Consider the following 18,730-nt stretch of genomic DNA (forward strand, 5'->3'; position numbering starts at 1 on the left):
AAAGACTTCCAAAAGAAGTGATGTACTTCTACTCGACTAACTCCACAAGTGCTTCACAATATGAAGAGTAATTGTTTGGAAATGGATAATCAGACAGAGAAGTTGTTTCCTTGGTTAATCAGGGAAGAAATAAATTGAAGCTGAATTGGCTTTAAAAAAGCCTACCTTCATCAAGTCAGACCTTAAATTGATGTTGCAAGAGGCAAGTTTTTTCGGTTCAGTCCTCTATCAACTGGGTCGGGTGAAGCATTCATTTTCAGTGCATACACACAACGCACTTTGCCCTGTGTTTTGTCACCAACAATAACTACCCACCCCGTGTTGGCTGGAGAGTACCCATCAAACACACATCAGTGAACTACAGAGCAAACAAGAGCATGCAGGTGTGTCTCTGTTTTGCAGAGCACTCCTCCAATTCAAAGACTAAATGAGTATGGTGACTGAATTAAGTCGATTATAAATACACTCACACTAATGTTTGTGTTAGATCTTTCAGTGCATCATCCTGGCAGTAAACTCAAGCATCCTGGCATGGGTATCTCCCTAGTCCCCAGTGAGGAGTAAACTGCTCTTTAGATTTATTTAGCTGTTGGATCAGCTGAGTAAACTGAGCAGTGCCGACATTGTGCGAGCATTTACCGCGTACGTCAGCTCTCTGACCTACATAGCCAAAACCTGGTATTACTTGGATACCTAGTAAAAGCCCAGGACTGTGCAAGACAGGAAAAAAGACCCAAGAACTGAATTTAAGGTTCGCAGCTAGGGTTTTATCACAGAATGTTTACACATAACAAGAGGAAATGAATATACACACGCACACACACACATATACACATCACATGCACACACCTATTCACACACACAACAATGATTTCATATGCCTTCAGGAGCACAGGCAAAGCCTTTAGTGATTCAGAGCACATGAGGTGGACAATGATGATAATAGGTAGAGTCAGAGAAAATAGCCGATCAAAGCGGACCAGAGATCACAGCCCAAACCTGCATATGGACACAAAGGCGGCATTGAGAGCCCAGGAGAAAGGAGGGTACATACTTATCTGTGCCTCCGTGACAAGGGCCAGGGCTCTGTCTGTCTGTCTGTCTGTCTGTCTCTCTCCCCTGCGTGTGCGTCCGGCCCGCAGGGCGGTGAGCGGGGTGCGTTTGACGGGAGCTTTGAATGCTGAATGGAGTTACTCAGGCAGACTTGCCTGGGATCTCCTAGTCGATAAAATCCTGCGGCAGCGAACTTTGAACTCCTCTCTACCTGTGTGTGTGTGTGCATATGCGTGCACGCAGAGACCGAAAGCCAACTCCTCCCCTTTCCCCTTCGCTTTTAGTGTAGCATGCCTTGGCAGGTTGGAGTCCAAGGAAAAGGATCAAAGCTTTGCACACTCTCTTTCACAGTGCACCTCACTCCTTCCCTCTCTCTTTCTCTCTCTCTTTACTTTTGCTATCTTCTTCCCCTGCTTCTTCCAACTCTTTCCTCAGCGTGCGAGGCTGTTTATCGTGTTTTTAGTTCGCCTCCTGAGGGAGTGCTCTGCTGCTGCTGCTGCTGACTTGGCCCTGACTGACATGAATCCTCAAGAACCTTCTTGGTAAACACACTCCCTCCACCTTCCTTCCTTCCATCCAGCCAGAGAAAAGCACTGATTTCAGCTCTTTAGCCCCCCCCCCACAGCCTCTCTCTCTCTCTCTCTCTCTCTCTCTCTTTATTTTCCCCTTCCTTTATCTTTCTCTCTCTTTTTCTATTTCTTACCTTTTTTTTCTCCCCTTCTGACAGTCTTTCTTGGACCTGTATTGAATGTCCTCTATCCTCTTATGTGATGACAGGCGTGGGGGACACAGACAAATGAACAGAGAGGTGTGGGTAGGCTAGGGTAAGGTGGGGTGGGGTGGGGTGGGGGATGTTGTAGGAGTCAGGGGTGGGGCCTGGGGGGGCGGGTGTTACCTTTCAGGACTAAATCACTGCATGACAAAAGACGGGACAGGGGGAATGCAGCGGCTTTAACAAGAAACACTATCCACTGGCTGAGATCATTAACAGGGACTGTGTGCACTTGAGTCTGTGTGTCACTCTGTGTGTGTGTGTGTGTGTGTGTGTGTGTGTGTCTGTGTGTGTGTGTGTGTGTGTGTGTGTGTGTGTGTGTGTGTGTGTGTGTGTGTCTGTGTGTGTGTGTGTGTGTGTGTGTGTGTGTGTGTGTGTATGTGTGTGTGTGTGTGTGTGTGTGGCTGTTTTTAAATGTAGCTCTCTCCAAACAAAAGCCCCATTTTCTGTGCCAGTGCAGGGTATTCTTGGCTGCGTGCATACCTGTCCATAACAGTGACCAGAGCGACCGACTGATGAGTTAACACCTCTGGCTGCTGTCTCGTTACAGGGTCAAAGTTCACGCTGTTGCCTCTCAGCGTTAAACCCAGATAGCAACACTGGATAGGGGAGTGGGGTGGGGTGGGACGGGGCGGTGGGGGGTGCGGGAGGTTCCCTTCTGGGCCCTTGGGAATGAGACAGCCTACTTCCACTGAGAGAGTGGGGGGGGGGGGGGGGGGGGGGAGGGATTGGGTTTCTCGTCACCTGTTCCTTTTCCCTCTGTGCCGTCCCACGCTGAGCTGGTGCAGATTTATCCCCCCACCCCGTCTGCACACACACACACACACACACGTATGCGCACACACTCGGTCCGTGCTAGATTTACAATTTTAATTGGCTTTTGGAGGGCTTTACCAATCACCAGGGGCGCCGTACTCCGTGACAGAAAAAAAAAGAAAAACAAACAGATTGTGACCTACAATGTGACATGGGTCAGCAGTAAGGTAACAGTGGGTAAACACAGTAATCTTCTCTCTCTCTCTCTCTCTCTCTCTCTGTGTGTTTGTGTGTGTGTGTGTGTGTGTGTGTGTGTGTGTGCGCTGCGACACAGGCTGGTGGATCACACGGGGCCTGTCGGACCAGCAGGAAACACGACTGCTGGACCTGCGCAGCCCAGTTACCGGGGGGACGGGTCACCATGGTGACGAGATCTAAGAATGGTCGCCAGGTTGATTTAGCATGCGGCGCGGTGGCGAGCACAAGGAGTAGCGCCACGTGGACGGCAGAGTCACTGGCCGAGGATGAGTGAGCGCCAGAATGATGAGTGACCACTCAGGGACGGAGGCATGAGGGCGGAAAGTGACGCACGGCTAATGCAGAGCGACAACTTGTTTAGTTTTGACAGGTGTTTTAAGCGGCGCAGGAAAGGTGGGTCCAGTGGTGAGCGAGAGCGCTAAGCCCTGCCAACCCCAACGTCTTTCATACTCCAGATGGGCTATTTGAGCCGAGCCGAGCAGAGCTCCCTCCATTTCCCAGCAGTGTCCAGGAAAAAAAGAGCTACCTAATGGCCAGGCTTTGAGTGCTCGTGGATATGAGTACACCATCTGCCCTCTGGACGCAGTAGCCTACGCGGCACAGCGATGCCAAGAAGACCTGCAAATATATGCAGCTAAATGAAAAACAGCTTTTACTAAATTCAGGATGATCTGACATTCTAGCATAGGTCATAACACGTCTAGGAAATCTGTAATAAAATGTCACCCAACCCATGACTAATTGCATTAAAAATAGAGTATCTACCTACATCTTATGATGTGCTCATGTCTGGTAAGCATCCAAAAGAATATTTAATTATCACATACTAATGTAGCCTACAGCAGCAGTGAGCGAAATGTAAAACAGACAGGTTTAATGAAACGGATTTCAAGTGAAGAAGGGCTTCAGGTTTCAGAGTGGTCACACAAAGTAACCAAGTTAGAATGCGGCACATGGATGCTCGGGCCTGAAACAGAAGCTATCTTAAACACTCCTCCTCCAGAACTAATTAGGCCTATCACTTTCATCAGCGCGTCTCCTGTTGAACATGCTGCTCTGGTCCTGCTCTCAGGGTCAGGGGCTATCAGAGGTGAACACCACTGCTGCCAGAACTCATAGCAGATCTGGCCCCAACGACCACCTGTCTGTCCCAGCACCCTCCACACAATCAGCGCCTGTAACAGCAACTCCAGCTGCCTGCTACTGTGTGTGTGTGTGTGTGTGTGTGTGTGTGTGTGTGTGTGTGTGAGGGGGGTTTGGGGGGGTTTCACACTCTCTCCACCTGCATCACCATGGGGTCAAGGGCTACATGTATGACAACAGGACGGAATGTGTCCCTATTAGCTCACTCTGGTGCCTCCCAATAGAACGACACTTTCCATTTGTATTGAGCCCTGCAGGCTGACGGCCCATCGGCCTATTATTCAACACAATGTCCTATGCAAGGCCAAAGGAGCCAGGCTAGTGTCCGTAAGACTGACCACTCATCCCACACTGCTCTCTGTTTTTAAGTAGCTTTGTGGACAAATGTACTTCCATACACCCTGCATGGAATCCTTTAGTGATTCAGGTAATATAAACAGTCTACCCTGTTACCCAGTGAATGTGCAAAGTCAGTTTGAGCACATATACATTTTAGCTTTATTAAAAACAATTACAAAATATTTAGGAAAACGATATGATTAACTATTTTTTCTCCTTTTTAAATGACAGATGTAGTAATTGATTAGCAGGTCTATTTATCACCTCTGTGTTGCTATCCTCTCTGACCCAGTACTCTCTACACATCAGTGAGTTATAGAGGCAAGCAGATATCTTGTTTATCAAGGTGAGCCGACATGTTGTTTTAAAACACCACAGGGAGGCACTTTAAAACTTTTAAAAGACGCATTTTGACAGTCCATTCACCCCTTAAGAGACTGCGGATCGGAGGTACAGACTTGTGAAAGGCCGCTTACATAAACAAGGACTTTTCTACTTAAAGGTCAATACAGTTTTTGAGAAAACAACTGACAGAAAAGATTTTTCAACACACAGATTGTGCAAGCAAACGATTACCATCGGGTCACTGATACAGATTACAGATACACAAACAGAGGCATTACGCAAATATAGATTGAATACTTTGACTACTTACAAACCCTTTTACCTACAGATCTTTGTTCTCCCAGAAATAATCAATTGCAACATCTCTGTATAGTATGGCAAATTCCGTGCACAACACTCATGCATCCATAGCAACAGTTAGTGCTCATCCTCCACCATTTCCATCCACACAGCACATATGAGTACAACACAGCACATGGTGCACCACATTACTGGTCAGTTAGGCTACTCCTTCACCCAAAGAAATTTGTTTATGAACAATGACACACATAAATGGTTGATTATTTAAAATTGGCTACCACACCTACAACAGAACAACAGAAAGGAATATTGTTGACACTGCAAATTTGCATGACAAATCAATGAAATCAAATCAAATGCAGGACAGTAATGAAATGAAAATTATATTTAATTTGCAGCTACAACATCTATGTCTGGTGCAAAAATGAGAACCTACATACTACATAGTTACATAAAATGTACATGAATTGTGGATATATGGTGTTTTTTCTCAGATACACTAAAGTATGAATAACACAGTTATAGCACAAAAAAACTAAGCAAAGTTACCAAAACTAAAATGAGTCGGGTAAAGCTCTCAGTTTTAACTTCCTTGCAATTGATCTAAGCTGTACTCCAGGCCACTGGATTCCAAGTGCAGTCTGTGAGCCCTGCAATGATAAAGTACTGCTGCAGAAAAGGGAACCGGGAGGAAAAAAGTCCATGTGAGGCCAACTCAGTGAGGAGTGCGGGAGAGCTTCTGTTGGGGATGTGGCTGAACAGGAGGGTTCATGAGGTGATAAAAGCACAGGAAGAGTGCATTCAACTCAAGCACCCAGTCCAGATTGGAGAACAATTTGCCAGCCAACTCGAACACTCTCCTACCCTCATATACCCCCTCTCCTTCTCCCAATCCCACCCCTCCTCCTCCAAATCCTCACCTTCAAGCACAGCTAAGAGCTATGGGGACACTTGTCTCAAGAAGCACTGCTGGGTAAAATACAGCAATCTGTAGCCCCAAGAAGCCTCCTCGGTAGACAAAAGATTGTTTTTTTTATTATTATTCTCCTTCACAGCTCTTCAGTGCATTGTGATTTGCTGCACAGATTATTCAGAAGAAGGCCTCAGCACCACTCCTCCTTATCTAGAACAGCTCTCAGAGGTGATGCGCAGCCTTGGGACACACTTCCAAGTCCTCAATTCTTCTATTCACACCATAAAAAAGCAATCAGTTGCCTCTAGCACGGAGGAATATGCCCAAGCCCACCAACCTGTGGTGTAGTGGAGAGAGGGGATCAGAGCAAGCTGGCCCTAAATAACGTCTGACCGCTCTGGTAGGGGACACAGATGTCGCTTGGTGGCAGATATGGTTAAAAGGACTGTGGAAGGGTTTAACTTTTGGTAGAGTTCCTCTGAACACAAGATTTCAACTTTTGTGCAAAGTCACACTGTCACCCTGGGTGTGTGTGGTCAGCAGCTCTCCCCTCTCTCTCTCTCTCTTCCTCTCTCTATCTATCTCACACACACACACACACACACACACACACACACACACACACACACACACACAAACGAATCTCTGTGGGAGAGCCAATCAGCCAGCTGACACGTGGGTCAGGGGTGTGGGGTCGGTGGCTGGAGGCTGGGAGGTTGGCACTGTAATAGCATTGGCGGCCCCTGCGGAGCCGGGGGCCAGAGGCCCACACTGACCTGCCTCGCCTGGCCCTTCTGGCCTCACACCCTGCACTGCCTTCCTGACCCCTGGCCCCTGTCCCGGGTCACTGCAGTCCACACTTTCCCTGCTGCCCCAGGCCATCTCTCAGCCATACTGGAGCCAAGGGGTGCCAAGTGCCAGGTAAACAATAGCCCTCACACAGGGTTAAGTTTGATTAACAGCAGTTTGATAAATAACTGCCAGATAACTACAGAGTCTGTGTCTAATAAAGCAGGGGTTCAATAGGCAACAGCATTGACATTTACCACTTCTATATTAATGTAGCATAACATTCATGGTAGATCTGGTTGACAGCTGAATACCCGATAACATATTTTCCTTTCGAATTACAAGCATACCTAACAGTGTAGGTATGTGATAAGAAGAGTGTTGGCTTCCAGGCAGATGTTTTCATTTTCTAGCAGTGAGATTTTCCCAGTCTGTAATTTAGTCTTTAGCACACTTAACCACTAGCATTACTGTTAACGCTACTCCTCTGTAGCACTCAGCTGCACCTAATGGTCCATACTAACATGTTTACAAAAGGTACTACTGTGATATCATAGCAATCTGAATGATAAGAAAAAAGCAAACAAAACATGTGGAACCATGTCTTACCAGGACGCCTCCTGAAAGTCAGCAGATGAAGAGAAGGTGGGAGGGCAGGGAAATAGTAATTTGTTTGGATCACGGCTGAAGGTGGAAGGTCAGTGATAAGCCTCTCTGTCCTCTAAACCTGCAATGGGAAAGAGAAACACACACAGAGGGAACATTCAGTGTGAGATCAGTGAAGGACATGGAGAAGTACCGTGGTTACTATGGAGCTGAGGTGACATTCGGAGCAGTGTTGCAAGTCTCAAAAGCCATGCAGAGTTTTTCAGCCACCAGCCACCTCTGCACTGGTCACCTACTGGTCTGCTGACACGGGCTTCCACCAGCAGAGCCGACACAGCGGCCCATTCCGTTTGTCCATCTTGATTTATCTCATATTATGGAGGCTGGTACTTAAGGTCAGTGCTGCTCTGGACCGCACCAGTCTGAAACAGGCCCTTGTTTGTTGCAGGGTTTTTTACTTTCTTTGAGGTTTAATCCCCTGCGTCTGCCCCCAAGCACACATCCACCACCAGCCTTGCTCTGTGTGTGCTCAGATAGCTACCACAAATGGACTCTGGGAGCAAAGCAAAGCTGCCTGAGCATAGCAGCCATTTTTAAAGCACACAACATAGTTTTGGTGGGGGCCCCTCCACAGCACCCATAAAAAAGTCAGATCTCATGCCCCTGTCTGTGTTGGTGCAACGCAGCCCCAAACAACAAAAACCAAACCCTAAACAGCCTTTAACGGCTCTGGAAAATTCCATCCTTGCTCCCCAACTCCCCCCAACCACCACCGCCACCTCCAGAGTGAGACCAGGGGAGCATGAGGATATTTCCCAGCAGACACCCACATTAACGGGAACGCCTGACCACAGGGCTGCGGGGGGTGCTGGGGGGCTTTTGTTGTCCTCCCCCATCCCTCAGCTCTTAATTGTTGTGCTGACACCCCTGTTTGTGTCCAAATGGCTGAGGCGTTTTGTGATTACAGGGGCAGAGTGGGCTGTAATGGAATGGCCAGGAGACCTGGGGGAGAGCAGGCCTTCTGGGGGGGGGAGGGGCTGTGAGAGAGAGGACACTCCGTCTATCTCCCTGGGGACGCATCCTTTAGGAATGTGCCGCTCCGCATACTCATGCATGTGTGTGTGTGTGTGTGTGTGTGTGTGTCTGTATGTGTGTGTGTGTGTGTGTGTGTGTGTGTGTTTGCTGTATCTGTGTGTATTTGTGTGTGTGTGTGTGTGTGTATTGATGGGCAGAGTGAACTTTGCCTATTTAGATTAGAAATATTTCCAAATGGCCTCGTCATTGATGAGAAAGTCAACCTGTCAATGAGCCAGTTTCAACCTTCCATTACATCAGTCCATCACCTGTCCAGCTATCATCTCTGTCTCTCTCTCCCTCTCTCTCTCTCTCTCTCTCCACTCCTTGATGCTCAGTAGCAGCCACAGACACAAAAAGCTCTCTCTCCCTCAGGTGTTTACACGGCTGCTCTGCCAGGCATAACAGCGCTATATGCCAGAGCACGCTCTCCGTCTTAGCAACCACACAACGGAATACGTTAGAGAAAAAAGAGGTCATGTAAACATGACTTATAATCAGATAAGCAACATACTGGCCCTGAATGAGGTTGGGAAACAACCTGTGGGGGTGGGGGTGGAGAGGGGATAGTATATTACTCCAGACCAGAGAGCTGTTGTCAACTCACTGCTCGTCTCAGCAGAAAAATGGTTAATGTGTGTCGGGAAATGATTCAGAAAAAGGGAACAGTAGATCGCTGGAAAGGCATCGGTCCCCACAACCCACAACCCCAATTTGGACATGCACACACACACACACACACATACACACACACACACACACACACACACACACACACACACACACACACACACGCTTGAATGCGCACTGCAAAACAACAAACAATAGACATAGCCTTGGAGCAGAATAACCACATCATTAGATAATGGTGTTCTTCTTTCAGGAGTGACTGCAGGGTTAATAACATAACTGTGTTCCTTTCTGCACCATTAACTTACATCTTTCCATCTTCTTCCCTCATAATTCAATTCCAAATAAAACACACAGCACAGATGGGCTAAGATTAGAATCTGATCGGTGCTAATGCGACTCATGACAGTATTTGACTCTCTCTCCCTCTTTCTCTACACATACACACACACACACACACACACACACACACACAGAGAGAGAGAGAGAGAGACTGTTGTTATCTGTCAAGTGTGCACTTACAATGCACAGAAGAACTGGAAGTGATTCAGAAGGTCTTGACATTCATCACAAGTGATGTTGGCATGCTTGTATCGCTCTGTTATGGACTTCTCACATTGTACCCCTGTGTGTGTGTGTGTGTGTATGTGTGTGTGGTCAGGGACAGCACCAGGCTCAGAGTGCTAAGTAAGCACACACCCGGGAGGTCCAGTGGCGAGGCAGGTGTTACGACTGAGGAATGTCTGACAGGTGGCACTGTGGTCAGGCAATTTGAGATAGTGAGAGTGTGTTTACTTCGGCAGTCACACTCACACAAAACTTAAACGTCAATTAGTGGGGCGTCTCTGTCTAGATCTACCATGTTGCCCCAAAACTACTAATACTACAAAACTATTCCTAGTATTAATGAATATGTTATGTATATATGTAATGAATATGTTTATGTATATATGTAATGAATATGTTTATGTATATATGTAATGAATATGTTATGTATATATGTAATGAATATGTTTATGTAACAGCTGTTTTCTTTCCTTCATTACATTTTTTGAGATCAAATTATAGTAAGCAATTCATGCAGCAGGAATAATAGCCGGCTACATCTCCGTTTGCCTAGCAACCTCAGAATCCTATTTTGAGGGCTCCGACTCTTTTGCGTAACGCCCAGGTGATGCTCCTAGGTCCTTTTTTGGTCATTCCACTGTCAATGGACCTCATGTAGAGTTTCAGTGAGACAAGAGCGAACACCACTACACCCAGACTACTCTAATATCTCCTACATAAAATGGACCTGCTTTCTCTGTCTCTCACTTTGTCTGTCTGTCTGTTGTCCTTTTGTGTTGTGCTGTGTTGTTTATCCGCACTCCCACTCCCAGCCTACACTCACTCTCTACATGCTCTCCTTTGGTTCTCAAAATGCAATTCCATCAGCTTCTAATGGCTAAATTAGATCAGCGCCCAGTAGCCATTAGTGCTTCCATTTAAGGAGATCTATGCGGTCATAACGGCTACTTAGAGTTAATTAGGCTGCCTTTCTCCGTGTTGCCACCGGCCATAATGCGGCAAGATGGAGAGATTATTGAGTTTTATCACTCTTTTACCACGAGTTCCCCTCTCTCCACATCCGTGTAGGCCACGAGAGAGGCAATAAAGTTGTGTCCTGAGAGCCGCTCTGGACAGATAAGCGCAGATGACAAAGACCATTGATTTTTCTTGCTGGATAAAACAAAGAGGGACTGTCTCAATGAATTGATCTGATTTTTGCACCTCCTTCATAGAATAATCTCAGGTATAACCAGGGTAATTGCGTGTGTTTCCCTGTTCAGACGACTGATATGTCATAAAGGGAAAACATGGGTGAACTTGTCTTAATTTATTGTAGCTGATAATTGGATTTGATTAAAATGATGCCAAAACATAACATAGTTACAAGTATCTTGGCTTTTTGAAATCCTGAGTAGCAGTGCTGTGCGTCAGAATCCCAGCCCAGGCCTTATCTACTAAACATGAGGAGTGTCTCGGCACAAAGAGAATTTCAGAAACTGAAGGCACTCCGCTCCTCCCTCTCCTTCTTCCAGTGATGACATGACTGACAAACAAGGCAGCAGACAGAGACGGCAGACACAGACACAGACACAGACACAGACACAGATGGGGTAGGGCGAGAGGCAGACGTTCCCCTCAGATCTCCAGTCCTCCACCCACCGCTCACCCCAGGCACTGATTCCTCAGCAGTGGGCAAAATGAGGCCTGAATAATGCATGGACGCAGATTAATAGTGCTGCATGTTTGCACCACGGTACCACACAACATCCACAACGTGCGCTACACACTTACACACACACACACACACACACACACACACACACACACACACACACACACACACACACACACCTACATGTACCCGCACACACACACACACACACACACACACACACACCTACACGTACCCGCACACACACACACACACACACACACACACACACATTTCACACAGTCCGCTTGTTCTGCCATTTATAGTTTCTAGAGTTCAGACGCTGTCTGCTGATTCCCTTTGAGGTGCGTTACAGAGGAGGCTTCTATTTCAGAGCTCTGCTGACCCCCACAGTCCTTCAAAACACAGCAGTTTTGATGTGCGCTGTGAATGACGAAGGCATGTTGCTGGAACGTTCAGGAACATTCTCTGGATTAAGCACGGAAGCTGTCAAGGAAAGGGATGAAACAAAGCAGTGAAGAGGCCAACGGAGCTGGGGCTGAGAGGATGAGGTGAGAGTAACACAAATCTCCTGCTTTAATCCACATCATTCCCTGGCAACTCCCGCATCCGCAGAGTCAAACCCAGCCACTTCCTTAATACCCCTGGCATGTAAACACTCATAAAGCCATCATTCCCCCCAGAACTACTGAGCTTTAAAACAGTGGTCGCACCTATGCAGAGAGCAGCTGCTCTTCACAACATTATGGCATATTCGATTTCCTCTCCCTCTCACGACCCTTCTTTGCTCCCCTTATTTCCCTCTCTCTCAGCTTGTCACCGTGGCCTTAGTCAGCAACATGTCTGCTGGTTTGTCACCACGACCCGAGTCTACCTGTCAAGCAATCAGTGGGACAGATGGTAGGAAGAAACCACGCCTCAGATCAGAGAGGCTTTGAGTAAAGGGGTCAACCATTTCACATAAACCAGAGTGGGCAGTGGAGACCATACATTATTAAAGAGAGAGAGAAAAAGTGTGTGTGTGTGTGTGTGAGAGAGAGAGAGAGAGAGAGAGAGAGAGAAAGAGAGGAAGAGAGCATGTGCAAATCTTTTATGTGTATTTGTGTCTCTAACTGTCAGCATCCAAAGTGCTGGATTACTAAACTATACAGCGAGCAGTCCTCCCAGGCTGAGACATTATTTAACACAGCCATATACAGTAAGCACAAAGTAGCAATAATAGCTAATAGGCAGCTCCTCAGGAAACCAAAGGGCCTTTTTCTCAGCCATGATGGTTCAATCCCAATTCCTTCTAAAGTTCCCCCAAGGGAAACATCTCTCCATGCCCCACGAGTCTCCTCCTGAGAAGACCATCTTCATTCCTCATCTGCTAGTCGATGTCGAGGAAAATGAAGCAAGCTAAGTATAGGTGCGTCTCCCTAGAAGTGATGAATAATCCTGTCTAATGCTGCTGTTCTGATGTATTAAAGGAATGTGGCTTTGAAAGATAACACTGCAAGCCTGTACAGGGTTTCGGGGGGGTGAATGCACCATGTTTGGAGCATTAGAGACGGTACCTAGAGCAGTTCAGCGCTCCCATCCCCCCTGCTCACTCAATGCATACATATCAACTCAACACAAAAGGTTGAGTCACACCTCTCGGAGACAAAAGCCTTGACCTTAGCCACTGGTCTCTCTAGACTCTGGTCCACGGTGCAGCTCCACCACTGGTCATACCACAGTAGCCCCACCCCCAACCTGCCCCTGCCATTCCACCCTGCTCCTGTTTAAACTCAAGAGGAGGACATGGGGTCATGAGAAAAGAAGAAAGCCGACGAGAGGTCATACTGGACAGGCTAACACATTCTCATTTTCTCCGTGGCTTGTTGGGTGGATGTGGCTTGAATAGGTTGATGGACATAGTTAGAATCAGCCTTTTTTATCTCCACTGTTTGTCCAGTGTTTTGCTGGTTCTTCACACAGATGCGAGACAGCGTGAGCGATTTGATGAGGCATTTGCTTGTTTGTGCCCCTGTGCAATTATGTGCTGTTGTGCCGTACGGAAATCTACTCAAACTCAGTGAGCAGTGGCGAGCACTCCGGGAAGTATTTTGTGTCAAGTGCACACAATGTTGCATCAATGTTAAATGAAAGTCAGAGTGAATGTGTTGTACCGACAAGATTTCTGGTCTAGCTTGATGTCACTTTCTTGTACCGTGAGGGAACAAAAGCGGTTAGGGCCTAAATATTTCATGCTAAAGTTTATCTAAATATTTAATCCAAAGCACTGTTTCCCCATTTTTCATCTCGGCCATGGCCCATCGCAGCCCAACGCCAGTGCATCACATGCCAACACCAACAACCCAGCTGTCTAATGAAATAATTGCACATGTAACAACAGCGACATGCACTTTAAGTGTGGCCTTTAAATCACGCAGACTGCTGTATAAAGCCACTATAAAAGTGTGATCCTCCGTCAGCGAGTTTGAGTCACGCCTGTAACTGCCCATCCCAGGTCTCCAGCTCTCTGTAAATCACAGCAAATGGCTGGAGCGAGGAGTAATCACCGAACTGGACAAACAAAACAGCGAGCCATCATCAATCAACAGCACTTGGCCTGGCTCTTTATGTAATTAGTTGTTCTCACACGTCACTCCTACTCTTCATACATCCATCCGAGCACACACTCCCTATTTATTTGCACACAGTGCTTTTTATTAAGCACAAAAATAGGATTCAGTTCTGGAGGGAAGATTCACTGGTGTACAGTGAGTGGATGGAAGCTGCCTGCTTGCGTTCTTGACCCCTCCGTTGGTGCGGAGATCCACGCAGAGCTGAGCCAGGATCACGTGTGTGTGTGTGTGTGTGTGTGTGTGTGTGTGTACACGTGTGTGTGTGTGTGTGTGTGTGTACGTGTGTGTGTGTGTGTGTGTGTGTGTGCGGGGCCCAAACACTGAAGTCACAGATGCATGTGGGCGGAAAGTTGGTCCAGCAACTCGCCGCATATTGATTTCCATCTTCCAGCATGGCGTTGCGTAACGCCTCTGACAGCTTCAAACCACTTCAGCCCCTTAAACGCTCCGCTGTGTGGGAAATTACGCTTTTCCAACACACAGAAATAAGCAGGATTTTCCCCCCCAATTCTTGTTTTATTATTAATACCCGCGATGACTCCGCGTGACCTGGCCAGTTGCTCAGCAGGGCTGTGGAGGCGGTGACGTTGCATGGCTCATCTCTACGCATAAGGCCAGTGATGATATTAGCAGTAGGGGCCCTGTGGCCAGCCTTTCCATTAGAGTCCCTCAGCAGTGCACAGGCTCATTCAGGTAAACAGGTTCTTTATTTCTCATTGTGTGTGTCCTCCTAATCACACACACTCGACTCCGTCAGAGGGGAACGCATGGAGAATCCATTAGAATTAAGAGTCTGCACACCCCGAGGCTGGTGGAGTATGTGTGTGTTTGTGTGTGTGTGTGTTTGTGTATGTGTGTGTTTGTGTGTGTGTGTGTGTGTGTGTGTGTGTGTGCATGTGTGTGTGGAAGGCTGGGCGTCTTTCAGAAGCATCCACGAGTGTAACGAAGAGATTTCACCCGTGAAGAGAATAGTGGTTCAGTGGAACAGTTCATTCACATTAACGTGAGACAGTATAGATGACTTTGGGCCAGCAGGCAAAGTGAAACTGAGAGCAAGACAAGGAGGCAGCGGCAGAGATGTCGCAAAATAAAAGAGGGGAAGCAGACAGAAACAGGTTGGAATCCAGAACCTCTCCCCCTTTCTCTTTCTCCCTCTTTCTTTCTCTCTCCCCCTCTCCACATCTTTCCTCTTTCTCTCTCCAAATCTCTTTTTCTCCCTCTGATTAGGGGAAGGCCATCTGTCGCTCAGTCTGCCTTGTGTGTGTGTGTGTGTGTGTGTGTGTGTGTGTGTGTGTGCTCAGGTCAGGGGGCCAGAGAGCTGCAACCTGGTCATCGTTGGCCATGAGCGCATGTGCACACACACACACACACACACACACACACAAACAGGAGTTTAAGACTCTTACCCAAGGTTTAATTAACTCTGAAAGGGCCTAACCACTTCAGCAAAAGTTCACCGGGGCCTCCCGTACTGTGCTGTATATTGATATATATATATCTATATATATATATATATATATATATATATATTACTGTCTGTTTTGGGGATGAGCTGCAGCAGCTGTGGCTTACTACTGTGTATGTGAACGTTCATCTAAGCAGATTTCTCTCCCTTCCTTAAGGCCCTCTTAAACAAAACTATGTCACACTAATCAACCTCAGCATCCACAGGGGGCAGAGCTCCCTATATGGCCATGGTCATGTTTTCAAACTCCCCCACGCCCTCTCTCTTCCTCTTGCTCTTCCTCTCCTCCCTCTGCTCGTACATCATACTGCCTTGCACAGGGGTTACCTGGGAAATGAGTTACAGGGGGAGAGCTGTGTCCCGTGGTGTTTAATATGTAAATATCTCTGGCTGCCCGCCGCACCTGAGGGTGTAAATATTAACCTTTGTGGCTACTCCCAGATGCCCCTGCAACAGTGAGGCAGTAAAATGGAGTTAGAAGAGAATGGATCAAATTTCACCAAGTAAAAGCATCAAATAAGGGCGCAACGGGAAGCAGGGAGGTGTGATAATGGCCAAAAGATATGGACACAGCAACAAGGGCTGCTATGGAGACTTGTCTGATACAACAACACACACACACGCACGCACACACACACACACACACACACACACACGCACGCACACACACACACACACACACACACACACACACACTCATATCCACTCACACAAACAAAGTCACTGCTGGAAACTGTGTGACGTTAAATGCCAGCTTTGACTTCAACTTTGAGGTGTGTGAGATTGCTAAGGATGCACCAGAGCCCGGGAGTGGGAGCAGGAGCAGAGAGAGAGACCCGCGTTTGGAGCCCAGCGAGGAACAGCTGCTCCAGGGACAACGGGGGGAGCCCTACATTTTGTGCTTCAGCGGAAAAGAATGCAGTTTAATTAGCAGTAACCTTTCCAGAGCCCCCAGAGCTCAGTCACATGCGCCCTCCAGTACACGCACACGCACACCGACAAACACGCATCGGATCCTGAAACCAAAAAAAGCTGCCCGTTTTGAGTAACTGAAATTCCCTCTTCACATGACATCTGCCCACTGTTTTGTTTCAAGGACACATGCAGAAATATTACAGCTTTAAAGCAGCTCAGGGGCTCACTCCAACTGTGCTGCCAATCTGTTCTCGGTACGGACATTCCCAGAAACCATGCCAGTGGCTCCATGAAGAGCACGCTCACACTCACGCTCAAGTCCTCCTGTGAAATCTTACCCAGTGATTCCCTTCTGCAAAGCAATAATAGCTACAGTGCACTTAGAACACATTTTCTATCATTTGTTTATAGACACCAGTCTGGTACTTTTGAAAGTTGTATTAGGAGGAGTAAAAGTATATTGCCTCACCTCTCATGTAGTTAGTTGGTGTCTTGTTTTCTCCAGTTGCAATCTAGAGTTTTCTCCCCACAGTTCAGTGGAGAAATCTTGTTTGTTTTTGGCAGGAATCAAAAATCAGAAAAATATCCTTTGGTAAAGAGGTAAAGACTTTAAATGTTTGTGTTTTTGGTTTGGAGTTGTTGTCATCCGCTTGGCTCGTTCACTTGGAAGGCTCACAGCCAGGTGTGCACGCTCCAGGTGCAGCTCAGCAGCACGCGAGAGATCAGCTCTGGCACGATGAGAAAACTCCGTCGGAAAAATCACTGTGCAGGTCTAATCTCATTGTCAAGCGTGTGCAGGAAGCCGATCAAGCTCGAACAGAAAAACACACACACGTACACACACATTCACACACTCAGTAGCAAGCTGAAAGAAGGGCTTCCACAGAGCACAGATCTCCGATCCCAAGCTCAAGCGCTGTGGACAGATTCCCCCCACAACTCCTGTCAGGAGTGAGCACTCCCACACACCACGCACAGCAACTCTCCAGCGTCACCAGCGCGGGTGCTCACACACAGATGCACGCATGGCTCACGAGAGAGAGAGAAAAGGGAGAATTGTCCTGGTTTATGCTTTCCAGCGCAGTCTTGCTGTGGCTGTTTACCTCTCTCTCTCTCTCTCTCTCACTCTCTCTCACTCTCTCTCGGTGTTTCTCTCTTGGTCCTGCTCCCAGACTTGGCTACTGTCTGTGTCTCGGCATGCTCTGTTCCCAGCTGCCGTGGGGGGGATAGACTGCCACAGCAGTGGTGGCCCCTCCCCCCACGCCGCCCAGCCCACCCTGAGCAGAGCCCACCCCCTCTCTCACAGCCAGTGGCAGAGCGGTTTGGTATTCACAACTCCTCCCTCAGCCCCTCCCCCAGCCCACCTCTCCTCTCTGGCTCTGCCTAACTTGCTACTAGACACTCGAGTGACCAGAGACACTAACAAACACTAACACCAGGTGGAAAACACACACCGCAACACATGCACAAACTGTGATGAAAGCACAGCCAATATTTGGTGTTTGTGTGTGTGCTAACATCTAAGTGTGTGTGTGCGTGTGTGTGTGTGTTAGTTCATCTGGTGTGTGTATGTGTGTGTACAGATGGGGTTAGCTCTGTGTAATACACGAGGTGACAGGGGATGCTCTGACTCACTGTGACGTGGCTCTAAACATGCACATCTAGTTGAGTTTCACCCAGAGAGTCAGACACAATAGGCACACGAATAAAGGCGCCTGACATTTTGTCATTAATTTGTGTGAGTGTATGCATCCATGCATATGTAATTGACGCCACTGGAGGAAGAAAACATCAAAAGGACTGAGCACACAAAATAAACAGAAATAATCGCCCCCCTCGTGGGATATGGCATAAAGGATCCGGCTATATAATGCCACTGATCAAAAACATGAAATTCTGGGGTCCGTGGTAAACAAGCGGTGCAGAATCACGAAACAAATTCCTCCTTTCATCTGACGGAGGAGCCTTTCAAATCCCGGGGGGGGGGGGGGGGGGGGGTTGTATTGTCCTCATTGTTAACTTGAGCTAGAGGGATATTCATTGCTTTTGCCTTGAACCTCGATATCGACATCCAGGGTCCCTACTTACTGCCGTGGGGAATGGAAGAATGGGATGTGTGCAGAGAGATAAAGTCACAGTTCTGTCCCTGTGCATCTGTATCTGTCCACACCTGTGTCTTTCTCACTCTGCGCCTCATTTACTACACCAGATCAACACAGGGTGCATGATCATCTCAGAGAGGAAAAGCTGGGATGCTTCACATATTCACAGTCCTGTCTCTCCATACTCTCTCCTTTTCTCTCTCTCTCTCTCTCTCTCTCTGTAGATGTTTTTATTTTTATTTATTTCTTTATTTATTTTTGTGTGTTGGGGCTTCTGCTTTTTAAATACTTTGTTCATTATTGATTGATTGAAGTTTTGTGCTGTTTGTGCTTTTTTGTGCATTGCAATAAAGTACAATTTAAAATCAAATCTCTCTCTTTCTTTCTCTCTCTCTCTATACATGAGCTCTCCCTGTCTTTCCCTTTGTACATGTACC

The 18,730-nt window shown here is 47.3% G+C and overlaps 1 protein-coding gene across 2 annotated transcripts in view; it reads right to left on the bottom strand.

The window, feature by feature from the left end:
• large2 (LARGE xylosyl- and glucuronyltransferase 2) overlaps positions 1-17,383 on the bottom strand; it is a 34,352-nt gene extending 16,969 nt beyond the window's left edge. The window contains exons 1-2 of one of the 2 annotated variants that reach the window (XM_042061884.1): positions 16,661-17,383; positions 7,278-7,395 (exon numbers count right to left, since the gene is read on the bottom strand). The gene's annotated coding sequence lies outside the window, so the exon portion shown is untranslated. Of the gene's footprint in view, positions 1-1,054; positions 1,274-7,277; positions 7,396-16,660 lie in introns of those variants that run through there. The other variant, XM_042061885.1, reaches the window with a different exon arrangement.
• Between the last annotated feature and the right edge of the window lie 1,347 nt (positions 17,384-18,730).

Source organism: Alosa sapidissima, chromosome 14 (assembly GCF_018492685.1).
Source record: "Alosa sapidissima isolate fAloSap1 chromosome 14, fAloSap1.pri, whole genome shotgun sequence".
Classification (NCBI taxonomy): domain Eukaryota; kingdom Metazoa; phylum Chordata; class Actinopteri; order Clupeiformes; family Clupeidae; genus Alosa; species Alosa sapidissima.